Here is a 6,824-nt window from a genome sequence, read left to right as displayed (position 1 = left end):
AAAGATGTTGACCTACTTGCACTCCCCCTCCCCTTTCTTTCAGACTCTTCAGTTTTTCAGGTTTGGTGCTCGCGTTTCAAAGCTAAATGCTCTGCTGGTTCCTCTGACAGTAACGTGTGCCGTGGTCTATCCATACTGCATTGAGTTGGGTCGAGGTGCCTTGATCTGAATAGCCCTGATCCCGGAAGCAAAGCACGGTCAGCTGTGGTTAGTGCTTTTTATGGGAGGCCGCTGAGGAAGCCCAGGGTCTCTATGATGGCAAGCCACCTGATGTAAAGTCCTTGCATTCGCCGTCGCAGGAGTCTTGTCCCCCCCCCCCCCCGGCAGCTTGCGAAGGACCATCTGTGCAGGGGCTGTTTCCTTTTCCTTTTAAGAGCCGTCCAGTGAAGCCAGGCACCCAGCCAGCGCGAGACGTCGGCAGATCAAGAAGAACACAGCAGGCTGGTCGGGTAGTGGTTAAAACGACCAGCAACCCCTGGTGGGCCCGAGAGAGCATACCCAGACATAACTGTTAAAGGGAAATTAAGCGAGTCCCTTGGCTTGACTCGAGAGGAACCTCAGAGGGTCTGCCAGAAGGCAGCCCAAAAGATGCCAGATTAGCAGTTGGAGAGCATCGGAATGTCTCGTCTCTTGGCTGCAGGCGACAAAAACAGCCCATAAAGCTCCAGAGCGGAAGGCTTGAGTCTCCTTTCTTCCCTCCAGCCCGCTCTGTCCTTGTGTTCGACAGGACGGACCACTTGCAGCGCCATAATGAGAGCTGTTAGAAACCAGGGAAGATCGGAGGCTTTTATTTGAAAACAGATGAGGACTGGTAACCTGTTAAACTTTTTAAAAACATCATCTGACTTTGGTTCACTTATGCTATGTAAAACCTCAGACTGTAGCTTAGTATCGCTCCTTGTAAGGCTAGAAAAGAAGAGACGTATATCCTGTTACAGAGATTATAGTTTCTGTCGGGAATATCCCTTTATGTATGCTCCAAATAATTACATCACGGGTAGTCAAACTGCAGCCCTTCAGATGTCCATGGACTACAATTCCTATGAGCCCCTGCCAGCGAACGCTGGCAGGGGCTCATGGGAATTGTAGTCCATGGACATCTGGAGGACCACAGGTTGACTACCCCTGATCTAGTCCAACCCCCTGCACTATGCAGGACACACAGAACCCGATAGGCTCTGCATAGAGTGGAGGGAAAGAAATAATAATAAGTAACTGGAGATGCCAGCCACTAAGCAGGGGCTATCTACTTGCAAGGTATGTGCTGTATAGTGATGCTGTCGGCCCGCCACCTACTTTAAAAAAGAACCAGAGAAAAGTTTCAGGAGACCTGGGAAAGTGGTGGTGAATAGGATTCAAGAAGGAACAAAACGTTACCTCTGTGTTCAGAATTGCGGAGTTGTGTTGCTACCAGCGCGTCCGTGTTCGGCTCTGTTTTCCGTGCCTCCCCCAGGACCGCCATGGAGGTAACGTTCACTTTCTCTCCTTGCAACTGTGCTGTCAAAAGAATGTTTGTTGTGTTTCCCCCCCCCCCCCATGGGTGTCTCTAGGTGCTGCTGCACATCCAAGAGTGAAATGTCATTGGACGTGACACATCTGTTAGGAATGCGCCCCTTCATCTGTCTGCCTTTTTCCCTGCCCTCAACAGCCCTTCCTGGCAAGGTGAACACACTTTGGAGTCTCAAGGTGAGGGCAGCAGCATGTACTGATAAAACCCTTCGGGAGGAATGAGCTTTTAGTTGGGAAACCCTTCAGGTTTAAGAGCCTTTTGCTTGAAGCAAAAGACCTTTTCCGCCCTCTTTTTGCTTCCGAAAGCCGATGGAGAATTCCCCCCCCCCCCCCGCCTTCCCAGTAGTGCTATTGACTGATTAGATATTCCTTCTTATGCCTGGGTAGAGTTTGAACACACAAACGGTGGGCTCTCAGCATAAAGAAGTTTGCAAATAGAATGTCAATCATAACCGCAGATTCTGTGGCGGAAAAACCAACTGCAGTCAGCTTTGAACAGCCCCTGCAAGGGAACGTTTGCAGAAATCTGCAACTAGGAAAAAGTAAAGGAGCTGTGAAGACTGGAAACCCTGGAGAAGAAAGCCTGCCCTGTGTTTGACACACATACACACACACACACACACACTCACACATACACCCCATGATGGGCATACAAGAGCTGGTTGGGACCCCTTGTACAAGTTTGGTGGGTCACAAATTAACCAGGCCTTGGTTCCTTAACCACTGCACCATGCTGTCTCTCAAGAAGAAGAGTTGGTTCTTATACTCTGCTTTTCTCTACCCGAAGGAGTCTCCAAGCGGCTTACAATCGCCTTTCCTTTCTGTCCGCACAACAGACACCCTGTGAGGGAGGTGGGGCTGAGAGAGCTCTGACAGGACTGTGACAGGCCCAAGACCACCCAGCTGGCTGCACGTGGAGAAGTGGGGAATCGAACCCGGTTCTCCAGGTTACAGGCCACTGCACACGCTGACTCAAAAGCAAACATTTAACAAGATTTGGGGAATCAGGCTTTGAAAGTCAAAGTTCCCTTTGTATGAGCTTTGACTCAAAAGTCCAACCCCCCCCCCCCCCGAATCTTGGTCTCTAAGATGCAACTGGGGGCAAGTAGCTCTTCTCCAGCAGAATGGCACAGCCCTCTCTGTCTTGTTCCATTCACATTTGAAGCTTTGCTTCCGTTCTCTTGGTTGCCTTAGAGCAGGGGTAGTCAAACTGTGGCCCTCCAGATGTCCGTGGACTACAATTCCCAGAAGCCCCTGCCAGCGAATGCTGGCAGGGGCTCCTGGGAATTGTAGTCCACGGACATCTGGAGGGCCGCAGTTTGACTACCCCTGCCTTAGAGGTAGGATTGCCAACTCTGGGTTGGGGAAATTCCTGGAGGTTTGGGGGAGGGGAGTACATGATTGGTGGATCTTCCTCGGGAAGGTGGGATCTTTGGAGGAGGGGGAGAACCTCAGCCCTAGAGTTCATCCCCCAAGGCAGCTGTCCTCTCCAGGGAGACTGGTTTCTGTGGTTTGGAAATGAATTGTAATTCTGGAAGCTCTCTAGGCCCCATCTGGAGGCTGGCCACCCTACTCCGTGCACCTGCAAACTCCCTCTCCCTTGAATGACGATCAGTCAGGTGGGGGTTCTTTCTTGGGGGGTGGGTTGGTGGAGGGGGTGGGCTGACATCTGTTTTCCTGCTAATGAGGTAGCCTCACTAGTTGTTTTCAACCGCGAATTATTAATAGGGTGAAATGATGCTTGCTTTAATATCTCTGCTGCTGTTCGCCTTGATGCACCAGCTGCTGTGCAGTGCTTCCTCTCCCGTTGTCCCAGCGGTCTTGAGGACCTCTAGGATCTGCCCGTTAACACGGTTGATAATTGTGCATTATGCTTGGGCGGACAGGCTGATGGGCAGGCATTGCTGAACTGCAGCGAAAGCAACGGGGAGATAGAGAAAGGCCGTTCAGACCAAGCTCATATGCTGAAAATGTCCCCCCCCCACCTCTAAATGCATGTTTAGGCTGGGCTGGGGGGAGAAGGGGCACTATGTTACAGAACCGAGACATTTGCAGTTTATGAGCTTGGTTGGAATTGCCTTTAATTATCTGCCTAACATTCTGGCTGCAGTTCAGCCATGTCCTTTGCTCCTTCACTGTCACCGTTTGGACTAAGTTTTGTGTGGGATGTATAGATGATAAGTGGAGATTGTAAATAGAGATGGAGGTACGGAATATCGTATTTAATCAGTACATTTTTGTCCTGCTAAGGCAGGGATTCCCAACCAGGGGTCTGTGGACCCCCGGAGGTCCGTGGCCTTTCCCCTCCTGCCTTAATAGATTCAGCCACAAGTTAGGGAATCGGCTGCTCTCAGTTCGTCTCTCCCCGCTCCGAGCATGAGCAAGCGAGTTCTCTTGTGGGTTTCTGCACCTGCCTCTGGTCTCTCCCCAAGCTTACCTGTTAGCGTGGGTGGTGATGTCACTTCCAGGGGGTGTGGCCAGCTGACATCACTTCCAGGGCTCCTCGAAGTTATTTTAGGGGGTCCTCTACGGTCAAAAGGCTGAACAAGGCTGCTCCAGGGAGCTCATACGGAACATGGTTCTTCCTTCCTCTGTTTTATTCTCGTAACAACCCAGCAAGGTAGGTAAAGCTGCAGGAAAGACTGACTGGTCAAGGTTCACGTGCACAGGGATTTGAACGCGGGTCTCATCAGCCCAGCCTGCTACTAACCACTACGGACTTCACGAAGCTGGATGTAATGGCAGAAGTACGAGTGAGCAAAAGCAGAACGGTACCTTCAGGTGGGTGGCCATGTTGGTCTGAAGCAGCAGAACAAAATTTGAGTCTAGGGGCACCTTTCAGACTGACCAAGTTCTATTCAAGGTGAATCATAGAGTTGGAAGGGACCTCCAGGGCCATCTAGTCCAGCCCCCTGCACCATGCTCTCAGACTCAGGAATTGTGCATGCCCACGAAAGCTTATCCTAGGGTTTCTTGATGGCCCAGGAAGGGTTTTCTGAATGGGTGGAAGTTAATTCATTTTTTAATACATATATGAAATGTGATATGGCCAGATATGATCATGTCAACCTGCCCCTCCCCCTGCCCAATGGCCGAAAGCCTGGTGGGGGCGGGAAGGGGAGGGGCCCCAGGTGGGCGTGTCCACAGCTTTTCTTCCCAACCATATTCTGCACAATTGTGCCACTTCTGGGGCTTCTTGAAGCCCGAAGGGAACAGAACTCTTTCTTTGCTCAGCGTGGCTTAATCTTTGTAAATTGCAATCTCCCAATTATTAAGGATTAGTCTGGAAATGTTTAATGAACCAGAACACTCGCTTGATTCTGAAGCAAGAGAGTTAAAATGACCAATCTTATTTTTTCTTCCCTCCCCTTTCCTAATTACTGAAAAGTGAAATGGGGTGGAAATTTTAAAGAGTGGGGGAAACGTGCTGCCTTCCTGAAGTCAATATCTTAAGATGTACGTAAATGGGCAAGATGAGCTCATGTGATTTTAAAAAATACATTTTTGGGGGAGGGGGGGATAGTTGCTTTGTTTAACTTGAAAGGAAACTCAACTTTCTTTTCACTTGCTTTTTTTGTTGTCGCTGCAAAGAACGCAGGGCATCCAGTGAAGCTGATGGTCGCAATAGATTCAGGATAGACAAAATGAAACACTTCGTTACACAAATGATTAAAAGGGGGAATTTGCTGCCAGAGGATGTAGTGATGGCCACAGGACTAAAAAGCTTTATAGGGGATTAGTTAGATTAATGGAGGAGCAGTCAATCAATGGCTCCTAGGCATGGTGGCTGAGGGGAACCTCCATATTCAGAGGCACTATATCTCTGAATCCCTGCCAGGGGAAGGCCTCTATGTCCTGTTGTTGGCCCCTGTGTGAGACAGGATGCTAGGCTAGATGGACCCCTGGTCTGATCCAGCAGGGCTCTTGTGTTCTTCAAGGTAACATTTCATCTCTGAAAACATTATAGGCTCTTGCAATTGATCCCTTTATGGGCTTCTTAAAAAGCTTGTTTAGGGCTCATGGGAATTGTAGTCCACAGTCATCTGGAGAGCCACTGCTTGGCCACCCCTAGTTTAGAGGAAGGCACCCCAGGGTCTCAGGCAGGGATCTTTCATATCTCCTACTGCATGGTCCATTTAACTGGAGATGCCGGGGATCGAACCTGGCACCTTCCGTGTGCCGAGCAGAGGCCCTGCTGCTGAGCCACGGCCCCTCCCCTAAAAGCAAGAACCTTCCCGACCAGGCTTTCCTTTCCCCAAGATGGGACCCCCAACAAAGAATGCGTGTACGTTGGCCGCCATTGACTTTGCCCGTTTGCGCCTGTAGAAAGCCCCGTGTTTATTGTTACACGATTAAATATGTTTATTTTTTTTTAAGAAAAACTATTTCTTTGGTGAAAAGCAGAGGCGTGGAGGGTTTGATCCTTGTTCAGGCTGACGAGAGTCAGGGGAACTGATCAATAGCCAAACAGCGGGATCACACGGCTGAGCGCACAGGGATCAAACCTCACACAACTGCTTTGTGCCTTCCTTCCCGGGGCAAGAATTTTAGCACCATCTGGCTCTTTAATAAATCCTGTGTTTTTTGTAACTGGAATTGTGGGGTGTGTGTGTGTATCTCGGATAGGGGTGTGAGGGGAGCTCATTCTCTGCCTGAGACCCAGGAGAGATGCTGCCAATCAGAGTAGACTAAACTGACTTAGAGGGATCGATGGTTACCCATGGCAGAATTCAGCTTCATATGTTCAATAAATATTATCTTCTGTTAAGGAAAAGCACTTTTCTGTTACTCTCCCGTGTACGTGGGCAAATCCCAGGTAACTATACTAAATAACCGGCAAACTAGACCCAAATCTACCTTTGGGAAAGTGAAGCAGCGCATCGCTTTAGTTAACAGGAATTATGGAAATGCCTGGGCGTGCAGTTCTAGATAGCTTTGCATTTCATGTCTGGCTGTCCGGAGTCCTTTGGCAAGCCGGCTAGCTTGGCTGCTGTTGAATGTTCTCTCAAGTGAGTGTCAAAACTTGGCAAGGTGCTCTTGAGAAATAGAGAACGTGCCCTCACTTGGATAGTCGGGGCAGATTCCATTGGATCTTGGAAGCTAAGCAGGGCAGTTCCTCCAAGGAAGATTAGAAGGGTCATGATGTGGGGACAGGCTCGCCTGGCTGCCAGACAACCCTTCGTGCCAAAAAAGAGAGAGTCTTGCATTGTCTGTTCACTCCACTTTGGATTCAAAACAGCCAGGTAGGCTTCGGCTCTCCAGATGTCCATGGACTACAATCCCCATGAGCCCCTGCCAGCATTCGCTGGCAGGGG

Source organism: Paroedura picta, chromosome 14 (assembly GCF_049243985.1).
Source record: "Paroedura picta isolate Pp20150507F chromosome 14, Ppicta_v3.0, whole genome shotgun sequence".
Classification (NCBI taxonomy): domain Eukaryota; kingdom Metazoa; phylum Chordata; class Lepidosauria; order Squamata; family Gekkonidae; genus Paroedura; species Paroedura picta.
This window is presented reverse-complemented; position numbering follows the sequence as displayed.